General features: G+C 50.7%; 1 long non-coding RNA gene across 2 annotated transcripts in view; it reads right to left on the bottom strand.

Annotated features, from left to right (window-relative positions):
- The window catches only part of LOC132808755 (uncharacterized), a 50,781-nt gene extending 28,616 nt beyond the window's left edge, over positions 1–22,165 (bottom strand). Inside the window, exon 1 of one of the 2 annotated variants that reach the window (XR_009642144.1) lies at positions 21,974–22,165. This is a non-coding gene — a long non-coding RNA (uncharacterized LOC132808755). Of the gene's footprint in view, positions 1–234; positions 358–21,973 lie in introns of those variants that run through there. The other variant, XR_009642143.1, reaches the window with a different exon arrangement.
- Positions 22,166–25,171: the final 3,006 nt, after the last annotated feature.

Raw genomic sequence — 25,171 nt, forward strand, 5'->3', positions numbered from 1 at the left:
GAGTCAGAGAGAGAGAGAGAGAGAGAGAGAGACGGATAGAGAGACAGAGAAAGAGAGAGACAGAGAGATGTCTCAGTGAGGACCAGTACAGCGGAGATGAGAGCACAAGATGGTGGGAATGAAGCCTAGAATGTTGCTGTTCCTTGCCCAGCTCTGTGCCTATATCCTGTCTTCTGGGTCTGAATACAGAAACCACTAACTCCTCCCTGTGCTGTTTACTGTGAGTGATCTTACCGGCTGCAGGATTTACTGAAGGCTCCAGATCTCCCTCTCCATCTCTCTCTGGCTGACCAACTGGCTTTGATGCGGTTATGGACGAGACAGGAGTTAGGAATTCGGCTGAGACAGGAAATTCCTGAGTACTTACAGGAGACAGAGAAATAGACAAAATGGGAAATTAGACTGATGTAGTGAGGGTTACACATGGAGGATGGCACTGAGTCTCACAGAGATCTGGAAAACCCCAGTCTCCATCCATGGCCTGTGCTGCTGCGTCTCTCTAGAGTAGAGAATTCTGCTGGCTCAGGATCTGGATTGGATGCAAGAGTGAGAGGCACTGACAGAGGCAGAAATTACACCCACACAGTGAGGCATACCACATGGAGAGAGACTGAGTGATATCACCAGCGTGCAGGAAGGAATCAGGATCACACAATGGTCATGGTGAAAGGGGTTTGATTGATGCTACACTGGGATCAGTACTCACTGACGGGTGAGCTTTGAGTGGGACAGCTGATGGCCTCGTGCTATTCTCACCCGACCGTTCATCCAGAAGTTATTGCCGGTGTCCAGTACACCCATCTAACTGCCTCATATCCTTTCAGGAAGGAAATCTGTTACAGGCAGCGGGTCTGGCCTACACATGATCCAGACCCAGAGCAATGGGGTTGACTCTCAATTCCTGCCAAAACGATCCAGGAAGCCACTCAGCTCAAGGGCAGCTCGGGGTGGGAAATACACACTGGCCAGTAGGAGGCAGCAATATCTCACAAGAGAATTAGAAACAACCCTGCTGGGAGCAGTGTCCTGGCCAGTCACGGCTTATGTACAGGGCTGTATACTGACAGAGAGGATGCAGAGAGTTCAGGTGAAAGGAGCTTTCCAAATCCAAACAGAAAATGGCGATGTAGCTGAAGACAAGCAGAAAGGAACAGGAAGACGCAGAGTTTAACTGAAACTGTACATCATTAAACAGGACTGTGACAAGAAATTGTGGAAATAATCAATTGTAATGTTCTTTTTTTGGAATGGACAAAGTCTCTGCAATAAGGTGGCTGGACTGTGGCACAGAGGTAAATGAGATTTAGTGGTGTCAGGGTGAACAAATGGTGGAACATGTATATTCTACTGTACCCCTCCTTGAGGAGTCTCAGGGAGTGCAGGATAGGCAACCCTGACAGTACTGGGTAATAAAGGCATTACAGAGAAAGCATTTGAACTCAGATGATGAAGCTGTATCAGCCTGAATACAGATTCTGGGTAACATGTCACAAAACCACAACCAGGAGAATAGTTTTGATGCTGCCGAACAGCATTTCATTGTTCAACACTGTTACACATTCCAATGAATTCCTGTGTAATGCAAAGGCACTGCGATAATTTTGGGAGAGTTCAGTCTTTGTATAATCTCGGACAGTCACATCGGCAAAAGTGATGTTCTCCAAACTCCTCTTTGTTTGTGTCGGTGTTTCTTTAAATAACACATTCTGTAAATGGCCAGGGACGTGACTATCTCAGATCGACCGTTGGGTGATGACACTGAGTGAAGGAGTAACGTCCCACTGAAATATCCTCTGGGAAATTGTAGTGTAGTGGAATTCTGTGAGATGATGCATTGTTAAAGTGACCCTAAAGCACACCCTACAATCACAACCAAAGCCATTGACATGTGCTGAGGGGAGAACTGACCAAGGTAAAGAGGGGAAACAGTGAAGTGTATGGCTGGTAATGGATAGTGGTAAACATTTACAGTCATAGAGATGTACAGCACAGAAACAGAGCCTTACGTTCCAACTCATCCACACCACCCACATATCCTAACATAATCTCGTCATATCTGCCAGTACTTGGCTCAAATCCGTTTCAACCCTTCCTGTTCGTATACCCATCCAGATGCCTTTTAAATGCAGTAATTGTACCAGACTCCGCCACTTCCTCTGGCAGCTCATTCCATACACACAACACCCTCTACATCAAAACGTTGTCCCTTACATTCCTTTTATATCTTTCCCCTCTCACCCAAAGCCCTCCAGTTCTGGACTACCCCACCCCAGGGAAAGAGACCATGTCTGTTAATCCTAACTATGCCTCTCATGGTTTTATAAGCCTCCTTATGGGTTCCCCCTCAGCCTCAGATATTCCAGGGAAAACAGGCCCAACCCATTTAACCTCTCCCTGTAACTCAAATCTTCCAATCCTGGCAGCATCTTTGTATATCTTTTCTGAACCCTTTCAATTTACATGATATCCTTTCGATAGGGAGGAGACAACAATTGCACGCAATATTCCAAAAGTGGCTTATCCAATGTCCTGTACAGCCAGACAATGACCTCCCAACTCCTCTCCTCAATGCTCTGATCAGTAAACAGAAGCATACCAAACACCTTCTTCACTATCCTATCGACCCACAATTCTGCTTTCAAGGAATAATGAACCTGCAATCTCAGGTCTCTTTATTCAGAAACACTCTTTGGGACCTGAACATGAAGTGCATTAGTCCCGCGAAGCGTTGCTTTTCCAAAATTCAACACATCCCATTTGTCTAAATTAAACTCCATCTGCCACTCTTCAGTCCATTGGCCCAACTGATCTAGTTCCCGTTGTAATGTGAAGTAACATATTTTACTGTCCACTATACCTCCAATGTTGGTGTCATCTGCAAACTTACTAACTATACCTGCTATGCTCACATCCAAATCATTTATATCATTAATGGAAAGTAGTGGACGCCGCACAGATCCTTGCGGCACACCACTGCTCACAAGCCTCCAGTCTGAAATGCAACCCTCCACCACCACCCTCGGTCTTCTCCCTTAAAGCCAGTTTTGTATCCAAATGGCTGGTTTTCCCTGTTTTCCATGAGATCTATCCTTGCTAACCAAGCTCCCGTGTGCAAACATTTCGTCTACCTTACTGAAGTCCATATCACTCACATCCACCGCTCTGCCCTCATCAATCTTTATGTTCCTTCTTCAAAAAAACTCAATATCTTGAGACATGATTTCCCACACACAAAGAAATGCTGATTATCCCCAATTAGACAGTGCATTTCTAAACACATGTAACTCCTGTCCCTCATGTATCCGTCCTTCAACGTGCCCACGACTGACGTCAGGTGAACCAGTCTGTAGTTCCCTGGCTTTTCCTTACACCCCTTCTTAAACAGTGGCACCACGTTTGCCAACCTCCAGTCTTCCGCCACCTCACCCGTGACTATCGATGATACAAATATCTCAGCAAGAGGCCCAGCAATCACTTCTCTCGCTTCCCACAGAGTTCTCAGGTACACCTGATCAGGTCCTGAGGGTTTATCCACCTTTAACCTTTCCAAGATATCCAACACCTCCTCCTCTGTAATATCGACATTTTGCAAGGAGACATCATCTATTTCCCAATGCAGTTTCCCAAACCATCATCCTGTTCTATATCTTCCATGTCCTTCTCTACAGGAACTACGTGTTCAGTATCTCCCCCATCACCTGCAGCTCCACGTGCAGACTGTCTTGGTCTTTGAGGGGCCCTATTCACTCCCCAGTGAACCTTTTGTCCTTTTTGCATTTGTAAAAACACTCTGGATTCTCCCTAAACCTATTTGCCAAAGCAATCTCATGTCCACTTTTTGCCCTCAGCATTTCCCTCTGTCCCTGCACAACAAAAAAATCACCCCCTCCCGACTGATCCCTACACAACACTACAATCTCCCCCTTGACTGATCCCTACCCAACACTACAATCTCCCCCCTTGACTGATCCCTACCCAACACTACAATCTCCCCCTCCCTGACTGATCCCTACCCAACACTACAATCTCCCCCTCCCTGACTGATCCCTACCCAACACTGCACTCACCTCCTCCCTCACTGATCCCTACCCAACACTGCAGTCTCCCCCTCCCTGACTGATTCCTACCCACCACTGCACTCACGCCCTCCCTGACTGATCCCTACCCAACACTACAATCTCCCCCGCCCTGACAGATCCCTACCCAACACTGTAATCTCCCCCTCCCTGACTGATCTCTACCCAACACTGCAATCTCCCCCTCCCTGACTGATCCCTACCCAACACTGCACTCACCCCCTCCCTGACTGATCCCTACCCAACACTGCAATCTCCCCCTCCCTGACGGATCCCTACCCAACACTACAATCTCCCCCGCCCTGACTGATCCCTACCCAACACTGTAATCACCCCCTCCCTGACTGATCTCTACCCAACACTGCAGTCTCTCCCTGACTGATCGCTACCCAACACTGCAATCTCCCCCTCCCTGACTGATCCCTACCCAGCACTGTTCTCACCCCCTCCCTGACTGATCCTAACCCAACACTGCAATCTCCCCCTCCCTGAATGATCCCTGCACAACAATAAATCACCCCCTCCCTGACTAATCTCTATCCAACTCTTCAATCTGCATCTCCTTAGCTAGACCCCATCCTGGCTCATCTCTTTCCAACAGTCTCCCTCCCTGACTGATCCCCACCCAACAAAGCAATCTACCTCTCACTGACCCACCTCTCCCAGATCAGCTCAGTGAGATGGAAATATGAATATTTAAGCCTGTCCTTTGTGTATGTGACTGTGACAACATTGAGAGGCTGTGACATTTATGTTGTTAATCTCGAGCGTGTTCGATGGAGACACTTCGAGGAAACTTTCTTCCAGATCTAAGTCCTTTCTCAAACTAATCTGTGATATTTACTTGAGAACAGTTTCGGTGAAATTCACTTTGAACCCTTACTGTGCCTTGCTTCAGTTAACCTGGCGCACTGATAATCTGGGCCGTACTGTTCCTGGGAATTTTGATGGGAGCCAGATTAAATGGAGATTTGTGGGTCCCATTCCTTCACATAGAAGAGATAAAGTGTCACAAGTGCACTTTGAGATGCTGGTGGTGTTGTCCAGTTACTTCCATAAACAAGGTAAACAACCCAACCAGAGTGTTTGGAGTTGAGGAGACAATGGCGGAGCACTTTGGAAACAGTGGCCATAGTTCTATTAATATTGTAATCATTGTGGAGTAAGACAACATATTCCCCAGGTGCTAGATCTACATTGGGGCACAGCACATTCTGACGGAATTAAACAGCAGCTTGCAGGGGTTGGTTTGAGAAGTTTGTTTGCAGGCAAAGTGACCTCTTGCACGTGGAAGTTCTTCAACTGTGGGATAGCTCCAGTTCAAGATCTGTCCGTTCCTGTGAATGTGAAGAGTAAGGTTGGCAGGAAGAAGGAACCCTGGATGACAACAGACATTGAGGCTTTAAACAGGAAAAAAGCAAGTATGGCTCAGGTACAGGCAGCTGGGGTCAAGGGAATCCCTGGGGATACAAGAGTTTTCTGAACAAGGGAATCAGGAGGGCAGATGACCTTGGCTGAGAAGATTTGGGTGAATCCAAAGAGATTCTTGAAGTATATTAATGGAAAAAGAATAACTAGACAGAGACTAGGACTCTTCAAGGACCAAAGCGGCCATGTATGTGCAGAATCGCAGGAGTTATTTCACCTCTGTGTTGACCTTGGGGAAGGGCACAAAGGCTTGGGAACTTGGGGAAGTTAGTGATGATCTCTTGTGAACAATCCATATCACAGGAGAGGAAGTGTTGAATGCATTAGAATGTATGAAGTTGGATAAATCTCCTGGTCCGGACCAAATATATCCAACAACACTGCAAGAGGCGAGGGAAGAAATTGTGGGGTCCCTGGTTGATCTTTTTGCATCACCGTTAGTCACGGGTGAGGTCCCGGAAGATTGGAGGGAATCAACAATTGCGCCCTTATTCGAGAAGGGCTGCAAAGAAAAACCTGGGAAATACAAATCACTAAGCCGAACATCCATGGTAAGTTAGTTACTTGAGAAGATTCTGAGATATTAGATATATATGCATTTGGAAATATAGCTTTTGATTGGGAGTAGTCAGCATAGCCTTGTGCGTGGGAGACCATGCCTCACAAATTTGTTAGTGTCCTTTGATGCAGTGATCAGGAAGTTTGACGAGGGGAGGCCAGTACATGTAGACTCTACAGATTTCAGGAAGGCCTTTGATAAGGTTCCACATGGTACCTTGCTCTGGAAGGTTAGATCACATGGAATCCAGGGGGCGTTGGCAAACTGGGTACACAATAGGCTTGATGGGAGGAAGCAGAGGGTAACAGTCTGACTGAAGGCCTGTGACTAGCGGTGGGTCTCAGCGGTCATAGAATCATAGAATCCCTTCTCTGTCGAAACAGGCCCTTCGGCCCAACAAGTCCACTGGCCCACTGAAGATTTATCTAACCAAACTCATTCCCTTACCCTACTACTCTACATTTACCCCTGACTAATGGAACGTACTTACACATCCATGAACAATATAGGCAATTGAGCATGGCCAATTTACCTAACCTGCACATCTTTTGTTTGCGGGAGAAAACCGGAGCACCCAGAGGAACCTACGCAGACACAGGGAGAACGTACAAACTCAGTTGGGGTGGCATGGTGGCTCAGTGGTTGGCACTGCTGCCTCACAGCGCCAGGGACTCGGGTTCGACCCCAGCCTCGGGTGACTGTCTGTGTGGCGTTTGCACATTCTCACGGTGTCGGTGTGGGTTTCCTCTGGGTGCTCCGGTTTCCTCCCACAATCTAAAAATGCGCAGGTCAGATGAATTGGTCGTGCTAAATTGTCTGTGGTGCTAGGTGCATTCGTCAAGGATAAATATTGGGAAGGGAGCATGGCTCTGGGTGGGTTACTCTTCGGCAGGTCGGTGTGGACTTGTTGGGACAAATGGCCTGTTTCCACACTGTAGGACTCCTTCCAGAATGGGATAGTGTGTGCCTTTGGAATTCTACCTCCCCAGGGAGCTAACGACAAGCCCCACACTGACACATCTACACCCGCCCATGGACGGGGACTGCTACTGCCTTGCTCCCAGGTAACTGCACTTTTGCCCCCAGCCCTGACCCCCAGCCGAACTCAGATTCCACGAATCCTGTGGTTATCCAGTGTCAGACAGCTGATGGTCTCACTCCGCACACAACAGCCATTCCAGCCACCCAGCTGGGGGGCAGCATCAAAACGTCTACTCTGTCTGATCCTGTCTCAAACTCAGATACATTTTTGGATGAGACAGACCGACAGTCTGTCATACACGGACTGGATGTTGACAAACAAACTAAATTAATCACCATGTGACTTTGTCCACCAGGCCATTCAGCCCTCCCTGAGGGACAACAGTGAGGGCAACGAAGTGATGAAATGAAGGCAACGGTCCTCACTGCTCGAGGAAGGTCCCATCCCGGGTTAGTGACAAACAGCGTCAATATTTGTTCCAGGAGAAGACCCACATCAAGGTCTCTCACTGTCAGTGACAGCAGCTCACCAAGGGCTGGGTTAGTTACAGCTGTAAGGACACTCTCGGTGGGACACCTGGGCTTGGGACGAAGAATTCCAATGATCCCAAGTGACAAAGTTAGGATGGAGATCTTTGAAGTCGAAAGTATCGGAATTATATTAAAAAAGGTATTTGGATGGGTTATCATGATTCCATCCCACATGCTGTGGAGATAGAGGGAACATTGACAGGGACAACACTTATGTAAATGTGAAGGAACACGTCACACCACGGCATTCCCACCGCCTGTCGTTAACGAATTCGGCTCCTCTCACATCGGCTGTGGTCCTAACTGCACTCACCTTGATATATCTCGGGATACCGGTGGTTAGTGTTACAGGCTGCAACACATGGGTACGATCATGCTGAATAATACCTGGATACACCCCCAGGGGCTGGAACTCCCCGGGTGATCACCTTCGTTTCATTCATTTGCAGTGTTTGAGTGTTCCTGGCTGGGCCCAGTATTGACTGCCTGTAAGTCGCTGCTCGGGAGCTGGTTTTGGGTGGTGAGCTGCCTCCTTGAACTATTGCAGGTGGTGGACCCACAATGTCCTTAGGGAGGGAATTCCAGGAGTTTGAGCCAGCAGGTCTCATTCCCTTGCATTTATTCTGCTCACTGGATGTTGTCTATGCATCCCAATTCTGTCTCGATTCTCAGAACGGAATATGTTTTGTCGAAACAGTTAGGAGTGCCACAGTTACTCAGTGGTGAGCACTGTTACCTCACAGCGCCAGAGACCTGGGTTTGATTCCACTCTTGAGCAACTGTCTGTGTGAAGTTTGTACATTCTCCCTGCATCTGCATCGGTTTTCTCCCACTGTTCAATGGTGTACATTTTTGACAGATTGCCCATAATGTCGAGGGATATTCAGGTTAGCTGGAATAGCCATGGGAAATGCAGGGTTTCAGGAATATCATCAGGGGCTGGATCTGAGTTGGATTCTCTTCAGAGGGTCATTGTGGACTCGATGGGCTGAAGGGCCTGTTTCTGCTCTGTAGGGATTCTATGATATCACTTATCAGCCATATGACAATCGGTTTGACCAATATACAAAACGGCTTTCGCTCAAACAGCAGGCTACTCTGACAACAAACATAACCAGCTTTTAAAATTAGGTTTGTAATTCATTGTATAAGCTTCTTTCCATTCAAAAGACTGGGTGGGGGAGGGGGAATGGGTGAAATGTTGCGGCCTCCTTGCTAAAACACAGATAGACAGCCAAGAGATGCTGGGTATATTGGACAAGTTATACACCCAACTCACAAAAACCAGACAGCAGCCAGATGGTTATCCCATCAGCATAATGTCAAAGGCAACAGTTCCCCTGGGCAGACATATCCCTAACAACGTCTCCACCAAACCAAGGAGGGCCCAGACAGGAAGGCACCGGGTCCTGCGACACAAAGAAACTAACAACAACAAGCCATCCAAACGATTGGCAATGCTTCAAACTATTAACGGATTCTCCGAGTTGGCCAGAACGATAGAAAGTTCTGGGAAACCATCCAGAAATGAACAAAACCAGGGATCACCTGCAGACTGATCTCTTGAATTTTCTGGAGGCTTTCTGAGGTGACCAACATGGCAAGGGACAGAGACCGACTCACCATCCAGAGAGCGGGAGAGAGAGAGGGAGAGAAACAAGCTGAAGCAAACCCCAGGAGCGTGGGAGAGAAGGAGTGTGAAAACCCATTGAGAGAGAGATAGCTGGAACCAACTGGAATACTGAGTGTCACCCCTTCAGTCTGTCCATGCTTCAACGCCTGGTTGTCTCAGTCTGATTTCCCTTTCTCTCTTTCTTCTCTCTCCCTGTCTGTCTCTTTCTCTCAATCTGCCTTTCTCTCACACCCTCCCTCTCACTGTCTGTCTCTGCCCCATCTTTCTCTCATCCCCCTTCTCCATCCCCACTCTCTCTACCTGTCTCTCTCTTTTTCTCACCCTCCCTTTCTCTTTTTCTTTATTTCAGACCTGAAATAATTTTGAACCCCCTAAAAACATTTGCCCCTCATTTTCACTGTCCTCCCAAATTTATCCCCTTCCCCAAATACCTTCCCTCCCAAATACCTACCTCACCAAATGTGCCCCCCTCAAACATTTCACTGCCCCCAACACTGCTGTGAGCCCCACTCCCTGGGGCAGAGGGAAATGGGTGGAAAGGTGTGGTGCTGGAAAAGCCCAGCAGGTCAGGCCTGACCCATCGACTCTCCACACTTTGTAACTCTGACTCTCCAACAGCTGCAGTCCTCAATTTCACACACCGGTAAATGAGTCTGGGTTGACTGACTAACCTGTGACATTTTAATGAACAGCAAGATCCCAGTCCCAGAATTACAGAACTGAAAATGTGTTGCTGGTTAAAGCACAGCAGGTTAGGCAGCATCCAAGGAACAGGAAATTCGACGTTTCGGGCCAGAGCCCTTCATCAGGAATGATGAAGGGCTCTGATGAAGGGCTCTGGCCTGAAAGGTCGAATTTCCTGTTCCTTGGATGCTGCCTAACCTGCTGTGCTTTAGCGAGCAACACATTTTCAGCTCTGATCTCCAGCATCTGCAGACCTCACTTTTTATCAGAATTACAGAAGGCTTGTGTCACAGATGGAGTCCTTTCTGCTCATTCCCCCCACCCCACCTCCCCCACGAAATGTTCCTGGTCCTGTTCAGGATCCTCAGGATTGGCCCCTGAATGGCCTCATTGACTATCCTTCTTGTGGAGACCTCTTCTCCACCCAGTCTCAGACTTTGCATCACGTGCTATCCCTCCATCCACCTCTCTCTGACAACAGCCCCTCCTTTCTTCACCAACCCCAAAACCCCATCAAACACTCCCCCTGTCTCTGGCTGGCCCACACCATCCTTGTCTCCCACTCTCCCCCTTCCCATGCAGACTCACAGCCCCTGGGCTGGAGGACATAGTGTAGAGACTAACTCGCCTTTTGACTGACCGCTGTAATGAACAGCAAGATCGCACTCTAAACCCATCGCCAGTCGTACACACTGTCCTTCTCCCTCAATATATATCCTTCTCACTCTATCTCTCTCTATCTCCCTGTCTTCTCACTCTATCCTTTTCTCACTCTACCTCCTTGACTCTTCCTGCTGATCTCTACCTCTCCACTTTCTCCATCTCCACTCTCTCCATGTCTCTCTCTCTTTTTGTCACTCTCCCTTTCTCTTTCTCTTTTTCTCTATTTCAGACGCACTCAAAAGTACTTCATGTTCCTCCCCTACTGTGGGGGTAAAACTTGAGAGAGACCAGGCACTAAGGGAAAATCTTCCCAATGCCCCTTCCCCCAGTCACTGGGACAGAGCAGAGGGGTCCAGGGAGAAAGAGGGAGAGAAACTATAGGCGAGAAAGTAAGATGGACGGGCAGACAGTGAGAGGGAGGGAGAGAACAAGAGAAAGACAGGCAGGCAGTGGGTGGGGGGAGTGTAGGGGAGAGGAAGTGAGAAGAACTGAGAGAGAGCAGAAGAGAGAAAGACAGAGAGAGAGAGAGGGATAGAAACCCCAGGAAGAGAAATATAATGACAGACAGATACAAGGTAAAAATGGGGAGAGAAAGACAGGGAGAGACGTTCAGGCAGACAGCAAGACAGAAATCCCAGGGAGAGATATAGGACAGAGAGAGAGAGGAGTTGCAACAGCAGAGAGATAGAGCTGAGAGAGTGGGGTGGTGGTGGGGGCTGATGTGATGTGGCTAGAGTGATGTACAGACAGGAATAGCAAGATCCCACAGAGCTGAGAGACAGATGCAGAGAGAGATGAGCAAGGTGTTAGTTTTGTGAAAGACTGAATGATTAAGCATTCCTGAAAAATCTAGTGAGGTGACAAAGGGGGAAGGGAATCTACTGGGAAATGAAAACAGGACAGAGATGTGAAGGATGTTGAGAGATAGGGATTGAAGGAAAGATGTGGGAAAGAGAACAGGGAACACAGAAATAGACATGATAGCTGCAGAGAGAGAGAGAGGGAAGCAGTGATATCTGTGTTACCAGATCCCTCTCTAGCATTTTTATCCTTTGTCTCTCCCCGTTCCCACAGACAGCCTGAATCCCACAATTCATGTGTGTGTGTGTGTGTGTGTGTGTGTGTGTGTGTGTGTGTATGTGTGTGTGTGTGTGCGCGCGCGCTCTGATGATTCCTCATGGCAGAATTCTCTGTCTCTTTACTGTCCGGGTTCCGAATCAAATGTTGAATCATCCACGATCCTATTGAATAGCAGAGCAGGCTCGTGGGGCTGAATGATCTCCTCCTGTTCCTATTTCGGATGGTCTTATGTTCTTAGTGCTATTTCCCAGCTCTCGGCCCCCTCACTGGAGGTTATGACTCCACAAGGGCCTGATCTGTAGAGTGCTGCACTCTTCTGTGAGTCTCGGAGGGAACCAGCCTGGTTTGGATTGGAGTTGCAGCCTCTCAGTGAGAAGTGAAATCTCCTCGAGGTTCCCCTCGGTCTCTCACTATAAAGTGGAGCAGGCCAATCCCGGGGAAGCAAACAACAGACCAGGATCCTCCAGATCCATTTCAGAAGGCCACATGGGAGGGGCTTGTTTCCTTCATCAACTTCCCGTGCTCTCCCTTCTGGGTTTAGGGTGGGGGCCGAATGGCCTTGCTCCTGGCTCCTATTGAGGTGCAGGCTGGCAATGATTGGGTTATACAGGGCCTGCCCCTGGAGTGAGGTCCGTTAGCTCAGTTGGCTGGGCGGTTAGCTTACCACACTAGCTAGAGTTACTGTGAAGGACTCTCCTTCCCTCCCTCCCCCCTCAGCTGGGATATGGTGACCCTCTGAATAAAACACCACCAGACACCGCTCTGTAATGAGGAGCTGTCTGGTAAGACTACGGTGACATTACATTGGTTTGTACCTGGAGCACTGTGTGCAGGACTAGTCACTGCATTGCCAGAGGGATGTCAGTGTGTGGGGAAGGTTTACTGGATGAATCCCCACTGGAATGAACAGCACTCTCTTTCCCCCAGTTAAGTCACTCTTGCAGCCTTTGTGTTTTTGGAGACACACGGACCAATTCACCTGAAACAGCAGCTGGGTTTTATATTCATGGGCACCTGATAAGATTGGTTAGTTTACATACACACACACACACTCACACACACACACAGGCACACTCTCTCACGCACACACAGACACACACTCTCTCTCACACAGACACACACACACACACATACACTCTGTCTCTCACACACTCACAGACACTCTCTCACACGCACACATACTCTCTGTCTCTCACACACAGACATTCTCTCTCACACACATACACACAGACAGACTCACAGACACACGATCCCTCAAACAAACACACACTCTCACACGCACACACACTGACACACAATCGCTCACACACTCAGACGCTCTCTGTCACACACACATACATAAATGCACAGTTACTCTCTCTCATACACACATACACACGCAGACACACGCTCCCTCAAACACATATAGACACACACTCTCACACACACACATGAACACTCTCTCTCTCATACACACACATAAACACACAGTTACACTCTCTCTCACACATGCGTACACACGTAGACACACGCTCCCTCAAATACACATAGACACACTCTCTCACACACACACACATGGACACACACATTCTGTCTCTCACACATATACACTGACACACAATCTCTCACACACAGACGCTCTCACACACACACATAAACACACAGTTTCTCTCTCTCTCACACGTACACACGCAGACACATGCTCCCTCAAACACACAGACACACTCTCTCTCACACACACTGGCACACACACTCTCCCACACACACAGACACACTCACTCTCTCACACACACTCTCTCACACACATACACACTCTTTCTCACACAAGATACACTCTCATACACACACATAGACACACAGACACATACACACAGACACACAGACACATAGACACACAGACACATTCTCTCTCACATATACAGACACACTCTCACACACAGATACACTCTCCCTCACACACATAAACACTCTCTCATACACACTCTCACTCACACACATGCACACAGACACACACACACCCTCAAAAACACACACAGCCACACACTCTCACATGAACATGCACTTTCTCTCTCACGCAAACATATACAGACACACAGAAATACACATGCTTCCACTCTTTCACACACACAACCACGGGCAGTCTCTCTCTCTCTCTCTCTCTCTCTCTCTGTTTCTCTGTCATACACACAGCTGTAAAGGCATGGTTGAGGTATTGATAAAGAAATGATTTCTCTGAGGACTGAACCCTGATCTCACATGGTGACTGCTCCACGGAGACAGACAGCAGCTAGAGAGACTTGTTGGATCTTGCCCCACCTCTTGCATCGACAGCATTAGTCTGTTTGGGTGCCTGCATTTCTTAAAAGTCTCCAAGCAACAAGTAACAATAGATTGATGAACGTTTTCCTCCAAACCATGTTTCAGACACATGCTGCTGTTATTTTTCACTGATTGTTTAAAATGATCTGAATCTTCTGAAATGGGGAGTGGTTTCCATTTCAAGTTACAACACCAGAGTGCCTCGGGGACCCTGAGGAAATGATCAGGGAATTGCATCTGTTCCTTTCTATCCTCGGCACTCTGTACCGCCAGATAGTGTTCCCTCAGTACCTCAGATAGTTCTCCCGCAATACCTCAGATAGTGCTCCCTCAATACCTCAGACAGTGCTCCCTCAGTACCTCAGAAAGTGCTCCCTCAGTACCTCAGAAAGTGCTCCCTCAGTACCTCAGAAAGTGCTCCCTCCATGTCTAAGAAAGTTCTCCCTCAATATCTCAGACAGTTCTCCATCAATATCTAAGTAAGTGCTCCCTCAATACCTCAGAACGTGCTCCCTCAGTACCTCAGAAATTGCTCCCTCAATACCTCAGACAGTGCTCCCTCAATACCTCAGACAGTGCTCCCTCAATATCTCAGATAGTTTTCCCTCAATACCTCAGATAGTTTTCCCTCAATACCTCAGATAATGCTCCCTCAATACCTCAGATAATGCTCCCTCAAAACCTCACATAGTGCTCCCTCAAAACCACAGATAGTGCTCCCTCAATACCTCAGAAAGTGCTCCCTCAATACCTTGCTTAGTTCTCCCTCAGTACCTCAGGATGTGCTCCCTCAATACCTGAGATAGTTCTCCCTTAATAACTCAGATATTACACCCTTAATACCTCAGACAGTGCTCCCTCAATACCTCAGAAAGTCCTCCCTCAATACCTCAGATATTTCTCCCTCAATACCTCTGAAAGTGCTCCCTCAATAACTCAGAAAGTGCTCCCTCAATAACTCAGAAAGTGCTCCCTCAATAACTCAGAAAGTGCTCCCTCGGTACCTCAGACAGTGCTCCCTCGGTACCTCAGACAGTGCTCCCTCGGTACCTCAGACAGTGCTCCCTCGGTACCTCAGACAGTGCTCCCTCGGTACCTCAGAAAATACGCCCCCAATATCTAAGAAAGCACCACTTTGTTGGGTTTAACCCCCAAAGTCCCTCAGACAGTAGCTCCACAAAGCATTCACACCCTCAACACTTCAGGTCTCAGCCCAGCTCCCCCCTCAGACTTTGTTCAAACCCCTTCAGGCGGTAAGGACCCACATCCACCCCTGTCCAAGACTGGAGCCCAGATCACCGGAACATGACTTATCTCTCTGGATTAATTTTAGAATTCCTACAGTGTAGAAGCAAGCCATTTCGTCCATTGGCTCCACACTGACTGTGTGAACAGCATCCCACCCAGACTCACATCCTCTACTCTATCCCTGTAATGCTGCATTTCCCATGGCATCTTTGGACTGTGGGAGGAAACTGCAGCACCCGGTGTAAACGCACACAGATACAGAGAGAATGTGTAAACTCCATACAGACTGTCACTGGGAGTTAGAATCAAACCACTGAGGCACCGTGCTGTCCTGTCTCCCTGGATGTCATGCCATCTAACCTTTCACTAAGCAGTCTCCCATGTGAAACCTTCTCATCTGTCTCCTTGGTCATCCCTTCAAAAGCTCAATCAAGTTGGACACATCATTTCCACAAACAAAGCCAAGCTGACCATCCCTAACCAATTCTTGCTTTTCCGAATGTATGTAAGTTGTCTCTCAGAATGCCCTCCAACACCTTACCCACCACTGCCATCAGGCTCACAGCTCCATAGTACAATGGCTGTTCCTTGCAGCCTTACTTCAATAATGGCCCATCATTAACCACCCTCCAGTCTTCAGGCACCTCACCCGTTGTCACTGATCAGTCCATCTGACACGGCCATCTCCATCCTTCTGTAACCTAAGGCTATCCTCCTCAGGATTTATCACCCAACCAATCTTCATATCATTCATGAACCCAATGATTAACCATCCACCATTCAAACCTAAATCTTTTCTATCAACCACATCAGCAAGACCCCAACAGTGAGACATGAACGGACAGAGATTTCTCATTGGGCCATCACTGTCTGCTTCCTGTCACTCAGCATTCTGCGCCAAATTCCTTGGATCTTGAGTTTTTATGTTCATTATCAGTTTCCGGTATGGATCCTGATGAAAGCCTGACTGACCTCCAAGCAGGCGACAGGAAAGTATTGCCCTTATTTACACACCTGGTCACCTCCTTAAACAGTGCAATCCCATTGGTCAGACCTGACCTCCCCTTAACAGAACCATTCTGACTGTTCTTCCTGAACTCCAGTCTCTTTAAATGCTGATTAATTCTATCTCCCAAAATTGCTTCCAACAGACGTCCCACCCACGATATTAGCCTGACCGGCCTGGAGCTGCCTGGTATATCCCTGCTCCTTCTTGAATAACAGTACCACATGGTCAGTCTGCAGACAACTCTCCTGTGGCCAGAGAGGATTTGAAAATGTTTGTAAGTGTACCTGCTACTTCCTCCATCACCTCATTCGGTAAACTGAGATACATTTCCACCGTCTTTGGAGATTTATTGGGTTGTAAGTAGGCCAGACCACTCAGAACCATCTCTCTCTCTATATATGCTAATTCATTTAATTGTATCACAGTGCATCTCCACGATTTATTATCAACCCTGTCCCAATGAGCACTGACAAAATGCATCCATTCACTACACCCTCTGGGTCCATGCACAAACTCTCACTGTCTTCCACAGTCTACTCTTTCTCTCATTATCAATTCACCCTGAATGTCACGGTAAAGTCCTTTCAGATTTTTATTTCCCCTCTTAGCGTTCCTCTCTCCCAGGCAATTAGCCTGCGATACGGTTTGGAGGAGTGTGGGATATCATTCTGGAAGTGGATGAGCATTGGGAAGCTCAGAAATAAGGAACACACGACTGTGCTGAGTGTGGGGCAATGGGATCCATTTGGGATTTGCACACCTAAGCTGAGGAATAAACCTCAGCCCTGCAGCATGAAAATATCCCTTTGAGCTGGCAGGTCAGTCACGTGAAACGAAACCTCCAACCCTGGGAAAAGAGGATGTAACCTCTTCAAGTTCAAAAACCAAATGAAGACGGTCTGTTTGAACACAGTCTCTGGAATCTGGACACGGGAATCATTGCTGAGCAGGGTCTGTAGGAAGCAGAAGCAGAAATGTACTGAACAATTCCAGATATTCCTCGAAGACCACAAGACATGGGAGCAGAAATTAGGCGATTCAGCCCATCTGACAGTGTGGCACTCACTCAGGACTGACTCTCTTACAATGCAGGTATCCCACAGCCTGATGCGCTGACAGTGCAGCACTCCCTCAGTACTGACCCTGTGACAGTGCAGCACGCCCTCAGTACTGACCCTCTGACAGTGCAGCACGCCCTCAGTACTGACCCTCTGACTGTGCTGCACTCCCTCCACACTGACCCTCTGACAATGCTGCACTCCCTCCACACTGACCCTCTGACAATGCTGCACTCCCTCTACACTGACCCTCTGACAATGCTGCACTCCCTCCACATTGATCCTCTGACAATGGTGCAATCCCTCCACAATGATCCTCTGACAGTGCAGCCCACCCTCAGTACTGACCCTCTGACAGTCCAGCCCTCCCTCAGTACTGACCCTCTGACAGTCCAGCCCTCCCTCAGTACTGACCCTCTGACAGTCCAGCACTCCCTCAGTACTGACCTTCCGACAGTCCAGCCCTCCCTCAGTACTGACCCTCTGACAGTCCAGCACTCCCTCAGTACTGACCTTCCGACAGTGCAGCACTCCCTCAGTACTGACCCTCCGACACTGCAGCTCTCCCACAGTTCAGACCCTCTGACAGTGCAGCAATTCATCAGTACTGAACCTCCGAGTGTAGCACTCTCTGGACTGATCCTCTTACAGTGCAGCATTCCCTCAATACTGACCCTCTCACAGTGCGGCACTCCCACAGTACTGACCCTCTGACAGTGCGGCACTCCCACAGTACTGTCCGTTTCATAGTGCAGCACTTTCTCTGTACTGACCCTCTCACAGTGCAGCACTCCCTCAGTACTGATCCTCTGACACTGCAGCACTCCCTCAGTACTGATCCTCTGACACTGCAGCACTCCCTCCACACTGAACCTCTGACAGTGCAGCACTGCCTCAGTACTGACCCTCTGAAACAACACTCCCTCAGAACTGACACACTGACCGTGTCGCACTCTCTCAGTAATGACCCTTTGACAGGCCATCACTCTCTCAGTACTGACCCTCTGACAATGCAGCTCTCTCTCAGTACTGACCCTCCAACACTGCAGAATTCCCTCAGTACTGACCCTCCAACAGTGCAGCTCTCCCTCATTACTGTCCCTCTGACAGTGCAGCTCTCCCTCAGTACTGACCCTCTGACAGTGCAGTATTACATCAGTACTGAGCCTCTGAGTGTTGCACTCTCTCTGGACTGACCCTCCGACAGTGCAGCATTCCCTCAATACTGACCCTCTCACAGTGCAGCACTCCCTCAGTACTGATCCTCTGACAATGCTGCACTCCCTCTACACTGATCCTCTGACAATGGTGCACTCCCTCCATACTGACTCTATGACATTGCAGCACTCCTTCCACAGTGGTCATCTGGCAGTGCAGCACTCCCACAGTACTGATACACTGACAGTGCAGCACTCCCTCAGTACTGATCATCTGACAGTGCTGCACCCCCTCCACACTGACCCTCTGACAATGCTGCACTCCCTCCACACTGACCCTCTGACAATGCTGCACTCCCTCCACACTGACTCTCTGACAGTGCAGCCCTCCCTCAGTACTGACCATCTGAAACAACACTCCCTCAGAACTGACACACTGACCGTGTAGCGCTCCCTCAGTAATGACCCTTTGACAGTCCATCACCCTCTCAGTACTGACCCTCTGGCAATGCGGCAATTACTCAGGACTGACTGTCCGACACATAGTGTGGCGCTCCATCAGTACTGAGTCCCTCACCGCGCGGTGATCACTCAGTACTAACCACCTCAGAGTGTGGCGGTCCATCAGTAGTAACCCTCTCACAGTGCGACACTCTGACAGCATGGCCATCCATTAGCACTGACACTCAGAGAGTGTGCACTTCATCATTACTGACTCTCTCACTGCATAACAATCCCCCGTCCTGACTCTCTGACAATGCTGCACTCCCTCAGTATTGATACACTGACAATGCTGCACTCCCTCCACACTGACCGTCTGACAATGCTGCACTCCCTCCACACTGATCCTCTGACAATGTTGCACTCCCTCCACACTGACCACCTGACAATGCTGCACTCCCTCCATACTGTTCCTCTGACAATTCTGCACTCCCTCCACACTGACCCTCTGACAATGCTGCACTCCCTCCACACTGACCCTCTGACAATGCTGCACTCCCTCCACACTGTTCCTCTGACAATTCTGCACTCCCTCCACACTGACCCTCTGACAATGCTGCACTCCCTCCACACTGACCCTCTGACAATGCTGCACTCCCTCCACACTGACCCTCTGACAATGCTGCACTTCCTCCACACTGATCCTCTGATAGTGATGCACTCCCTCAGTACTGACTCTCTGACAGTGTGGCCCAATCTCAGGACAATACCTCAGACAGTGCAGCGGTCCATCAGAATTGACACTCTGACAGTCCAGCAATCCCTCAGTACTGACCCTCCGACAGTGCAGCTCTCCCCCAGTACTGACCCTCTAACAGCGCAGCTCTCCCTCAGTACTGACCCTTCGACAGTGCAGCTCTCCCACAGTACAGATCATCTGACAGTGCAGCACTGCATCAGTACTGAACCTGAGTGTAGCACTCTCTCTGGACTGACCCTCTTACAGTGCAGCATTCCCTCAATACTGACCCTCTCACAGTGCAGCACTCCCTCAGTACTGACCCTCTGACAGTGCAGCTCTCCCTCAGTACTGACCCTCTCACAGTGCTGCACTCCCTCAGTACTGATACACTCACAGTGCTGCACTCCCTCAGTACTGACCCTGACAGTGCAGCACTCCCTCCACACTGACCCTCTGACAGTGCCGCTCTCCCACAGTACTGATCCTCTGACACTGCTGCACTCCCTCCACACTGACCCTCTGACAATGCTGCACTCCCTCCACACTGACCCTCTGACAGTGCAGCACTGCCTCAGTACTGACCCTCTGAAACAACACTCCCTCAGAACTGACACACTGACCGTGTAGCGCTCCCTCAGTAATGACCCTTTGACAGTCCATCACCCTCTCAGTACTGACCCTCTGGCAATGCGGCAATTACTCAGGACTGACTGTCCGACACATAGTGTGGCCCTCCATCAGTACTGACCCCCTCACAGCGCGGTGATCTCTCAGTACTAACCACCTAAGAGTGTGTCGCTCCATCTGTAGTAACCCTCTCACAGTGCGACACTCTGACAGCATGGCCATCCATTAGCACTGACCCTCAGAGAGTGCGCACTTCATCATTACTGACTCTCTCACTGCATAACAATCCCCCGTCCTGACTCTCTGACAATGCTGCACTCCCTCCACACTGACCCTCTGACAATGCTGCGCTCCCCCCACACTGACCCCCTGACAATGCTGCGCTCCCTCCACTCTGACCCTCTGACAATGTTGCACTCCCTCCACACTGATCCTCTGATAGTGATGCACTCCCTCAGTACTGACCCTCTGACAGTGCAGCTCTCCCTCAGAACTGACTCTGACTGACAGTGCAGCTCTCCTTCCGTCCTGACCCTCTGACAGTGCAGCACTCCCTCAGTACTGAACTTTGGATAGTGCATGCTCCCTCAGTACTGACCCTCTGACAGTACAGCACTCCCTCAGTGTTGACCCTCCGACAGTGCAGCACTACCTCAGCACTGACCCTCCGACAGTGCAGCTCTCCCTCAGCACTGATCCTCTTTTTTCTATTTCATGTCGTGTTGTGGAAATTTAGAGTCATAGGGTTTGCAGATTCTGAGGAAGCATGAGCGAGACACATAGTCCAAGCCCTGTCTGAAACACTCTGTAATAGACTATTCAGAGGCACAGAGTCACAGAGATGCACAGCTTGGAAACAGACCGGCCTATACAACTCGTCCATCCCAACCAGATATTCTCATCTCATTTCATTCCATTTGCTAGCGCTTGGCTGATATCCCTCTAAACCCTTCCTATTCACATACTCATCCTCATGCCTTTTAAATGTCACAATTGTACCAGCCCCCATCACTTCCTCTGGCAGCTACCTGCATGCCCTTGAATAAGTGCTCAAACATTCATACTGTCGATACAAACTCCAATAAACACCAACCTACGAAAGGCTATCATTGTCATCTTCAACCCACCCTTTGCTTCATCGTTATGCTGATTTCAGCACAGGTACAGAAACAGTCTTAGTGACCATCCACCGTCACCCGGTAATAAATTATTTTCAAATGGGGCTTGCATGTGATTCCCACCCCCTCTAATAGTTACCTGGAAGGTGGGGGTGACAGGTACTCTCCTGCTGCAGTCCTTGGGTGTCCCACAGTGATGTCAGGGAGGGAGCTCCAGGATTTTGACCTGAACCATGTAAAAAGTTCTCTTCCTGGAGTGCCTTTTTAAAGTTGGGAAGTTAGTATAGACCAGGAGGACCCGAGAGCTGCTGTCCTGTCAGAGAGAGAGGCCTGGTGGGTGACACACCTCAGGTGAGGGGCGAGGTTGAGAAGCTGGGGCCTTCATGGTAATTTCAGACATGATAGAGATTGAACCAACAGTGTTGGCATCACGAAGCAGTTAGCGGAGGTAACTGACTCCCCTTTGTAGCAGATGGATTCAATCCCTTGAACAGAGCAAGCTTGAGAATTGAACACTAAAACCAATCTGTACGGACCCGCTGGAGACCTGAAACATCAATACAGAGATTGCTGAAGAAGCGAAGCATGTCCGGCAGCATCTCTGATGGGAGAGGGAGAAAGAGACAGAGACAGAGTTCACCTTTCAATCCAGTGATTTCTGCGGGAAAGCTCCTTCAGAACAGACCGTTTTGAGGAAGGGTCACTTCAAATGTGAATTGTTCCTCTCTCTCCTCACCGTTGCTACTGAATATCCCCAGCCATCTGTTTGCTTGAGAATTTGATCTGACCTGATCCAAGCGTCACTGAGTCATTCAGTCTGTGCTCAATGCCCTGAGGCAGCTTCCGCTGAAAGTTGACAAACAGGTTTACGAGGTGTTCTGGGGATAAACATACTGGGGGATGGTTTCTAAGGTATTGAGGGAGCACTATCTGTCAGTACAGGGTGCAGATGGTCGAAAGGTACAGATACACTTCATAGATCATAGGACAGTACAGCACAGAACAGGCCCTTGAGCCCACGATGTTGTGCCGACCATTGATCCTTATGGAACGTAAACCTAATGTACAAACCCTCAAATGTCTGTGACCATATGCATATCCAGCAGTCTCTTAAATATCCCCAATGACCTCGCTTCCACAACTGCTGCTAGCAATGCATTCCATGCTCTCACAACTCTCTGTGTAAAGAACCCGGCTCTGACATCCCCTCTATACTTTCCGCCAAACAGCTTAAAACTATGACCCCTCGTGTTAACAATTTCTGCCCTGGGAAAAAGTCTCTGTGTGGGTGGTAGTGAGGGTCAGGCTGGGGGCGGTGAGTGGACAGCAGTGAGGGTCAGGCTGGGTGCGGTGTGTGGGTGGCAGTGAGGGTCAGGCTGGGTGCGGTGTGTGGGTCGTAGTGAGGGTCAGGCTGTGTGCGGTGTGTGGGTGGTAGTGAGGGTCAGGCTGGGTGCGGTGTGTGGGTGGCAGTGAGGGTCAGGCTGGGTGCGGTGTGTGGGTGGCAGTGAGGGTCAGGTTGGGTGCGGTGTGTGGACGGCAGAGAGGGTCAGGCTGGGTGCGGTGTGTGGACGGCAGTGAGGGTCAGGCTGGGTGCGGTGTGTGGGTGGTAGTGAGGGTCAGGCTGGGGGCGGTGTTTGGGTGGCGGTGAGGGTCAGGCTCGGGATGGTGTGTGGGTGGTAGTGAGGGTCAGGCTGGGTGCGGTGTGTGGACGGCACTGAGGGTCAGGCTGGGGGCGGTGTGTGGACGGCACTGAGGGTCAGGCTGGGTGCGGTGTGTGGACGGCAGTGAGGGTCAGGCTGGGGGCGGTGAGTGTGTGGGAGTAAGGGTCAGGCTGGGTGCGGTGTGTGGGTGGTAGTGAGGGTCAGGCTGGGTGCGGTGTGTGGCTGGTAGTGAGGGTCAGGCTGGGTGCGGTGTGTGGGTGGTCTTGGGGGTCAGGCTGGGGGCGGTGTGTGGGTGGCAGTGAGGGTCAGGTTGGGGGCGGTGTGTGGGTGGTGGTGGGGGTCAGGCTGGGGGCGGTGTGTGGGTGGCAGTGAGGGTCAGGTTGGGTGCGGTGTGTGGGTGGTAGTGAGGGTCAGGTTGGGGGCGGTGTGTGGGTGGCAGTGAGGATCCGGCTGGGGGCGGTGTGTGGACGGCACTGAGGGTCAGGCTGGGGGCGGTGTGTGGACGGCACTGAGGGTCAGGCTGGGTGCGGTGTGTGGGTGCTGGTGGGGGTCAGGCTGGGTGCGGTGTGTGTGTGGTGGTGGGGGTCAGGCTGGGTGCGGTGTGTGGGTGGTGGTAAGGGTCAGGCTGGGTGCGGTGTGTGGGTGGTAGTGAGGGTCAGGCTGGGTGCGGTGTGAGGGTGGTAGTGAGGGTCAGGCTGGGGGCGGTGTGCTGATGGCGGTGAGGGTCAGTCTGAGGGTGGTGTTTGTGTGGTAGTGAGGGTCAGGCTGGGTGCGATGTGTGCGTGGTAGTGAGGGTCAGGCTGGGGGCGGTGAGTGGGTGGTAGTGAGGGTAAGGCTGGGAGCGGTGTGTGTGTGGTAGTGAGGGTCAGGCTGGGTGCGGTGTGTGGGTGGCAGTGAGGGTCAGGTTGGGGGCGGTGTGTGGGTAGTAGTGAGGGTCAGGCTGAGTGCGGTGTGTGGGTGGTAGTGAGGGTCAGGCTGGGTGCGGTGTGTGGGTGGCAGTGAGGGTCAGGCTGGGTGCGGTGTGTGGGTGGCAGTGAGGGTCAGGCTGGGTGCGGTGTGTGGGTTGTAGTGAGGGTCAGGCTGGGGGCGGTGTGTGGGTGGCAGTGTGGGTCAGGCTGGGGGCGCTGTGTGGGTGATGGTGAGGGTCAGGCTGGGGGCGGTGTGTGGGTGGTGGTGGGGGTCAGGCTTGTGGCGGTGTGCGGGTGGTAGTGAGGGTCAGGCTGGGTGCGGTGTGTGGGTGGCAGTGAGGGTCAGGCTGGGTGCGGTGTGTGGATGGCAGTGAGGGTCAGGCTGGGGGCGGTGTGTGGGTCGTATTGAGGGTCAGGCTGGGTGCGGTGTGTGGGTGGTAGTGAGGGTCAGGCTGGGTGCGGTGTGTGGGTGGCAGTGAGGGTCAGGCTGGGTGCGGTGTGTGGGTGGTAGTGTGGGTCAGGCTGGGTGCGGTGTGTGGGTGGCAGTGAGGGTCAGGTTGGGGGCGGTGTGTGGGTGGCAGTGAGGGTCAGGCTGGGTGCGATATGTGGGTGGTAGTGAGGGTCAGGCTGGGGGCGGTGTGTGGGTGGTAGTGAGAGGTCAGTGTGGGTGCGGTGTGTGGGTGGTAGTGAGAGGTCAGGCTGGGTGCGGTGAGTGGGTGGTAGTGAGGGTCAGGTTGGGGGCGGTGTGTGGGTGGTAGTGAGGGTCAGGCTGGGGGCGGTGTGTGGGTGGTAGTGAGGGTCAGGCTGGGGAAAGGTGTGTGGGTGGTAGTGAGAGGTCAGACTGGGTGCTGTGTGTGGGTGGGTGGCAGTGAGGGTCAGGCTGGGTGCGGTGTGTGGGTGGTAGTGAGGGTCATGCTGTGTGCGGTGTGTGGGTGGTAGTGAGGGTCAGGCTGGGGGCGATGTGTGGGTGGTAGTGTGTGTCAGGCTGGGTGCGGTGTGTGGGAGGCAGTGAGGGTCAGGCTGGGTGCGGTGAGTGGGTGGTAGTGAGGGTGAGGCTGGGTGCGGTGTGTGGGTGGTAGTGAGAGGTCAGGCTGGGGGCGGTGTGTGGGTGGTAGTGAGAGGTCAGGCTGGGTGCGGTGTGTGGGTGGTAGTGAGGTTCAGGTTGTGGGCGGTGTGTGGCTGGTAGTGAGGGTCATGCTGGGGCGGTGAGTGGACGGCAGTGAGGGTCAGGCTGGGTGCGGTGTGTGGGTGGTAGTGAGGGTCAGGCTG

This window comes from Hemiscyllium ocellatum (assembly GCF_020745735.1).
Source record: "Hemiscyllium ocellatum isolate sHemOce1 chromosome 38 unlocalized genomic scaffold, sHemOce1.pat.X.cur. SUPER_38_unloc_1, whole genome shotgun sequence".
NCBI classification, from domain to species: domain Eukaryota; kingdom Metazoa; phylum Chordata; class Chondrichthyes; order Orectolobiformes; family Hemiscylliidae; genus Hemiscyllium; species Hemiscyllium ocellatum.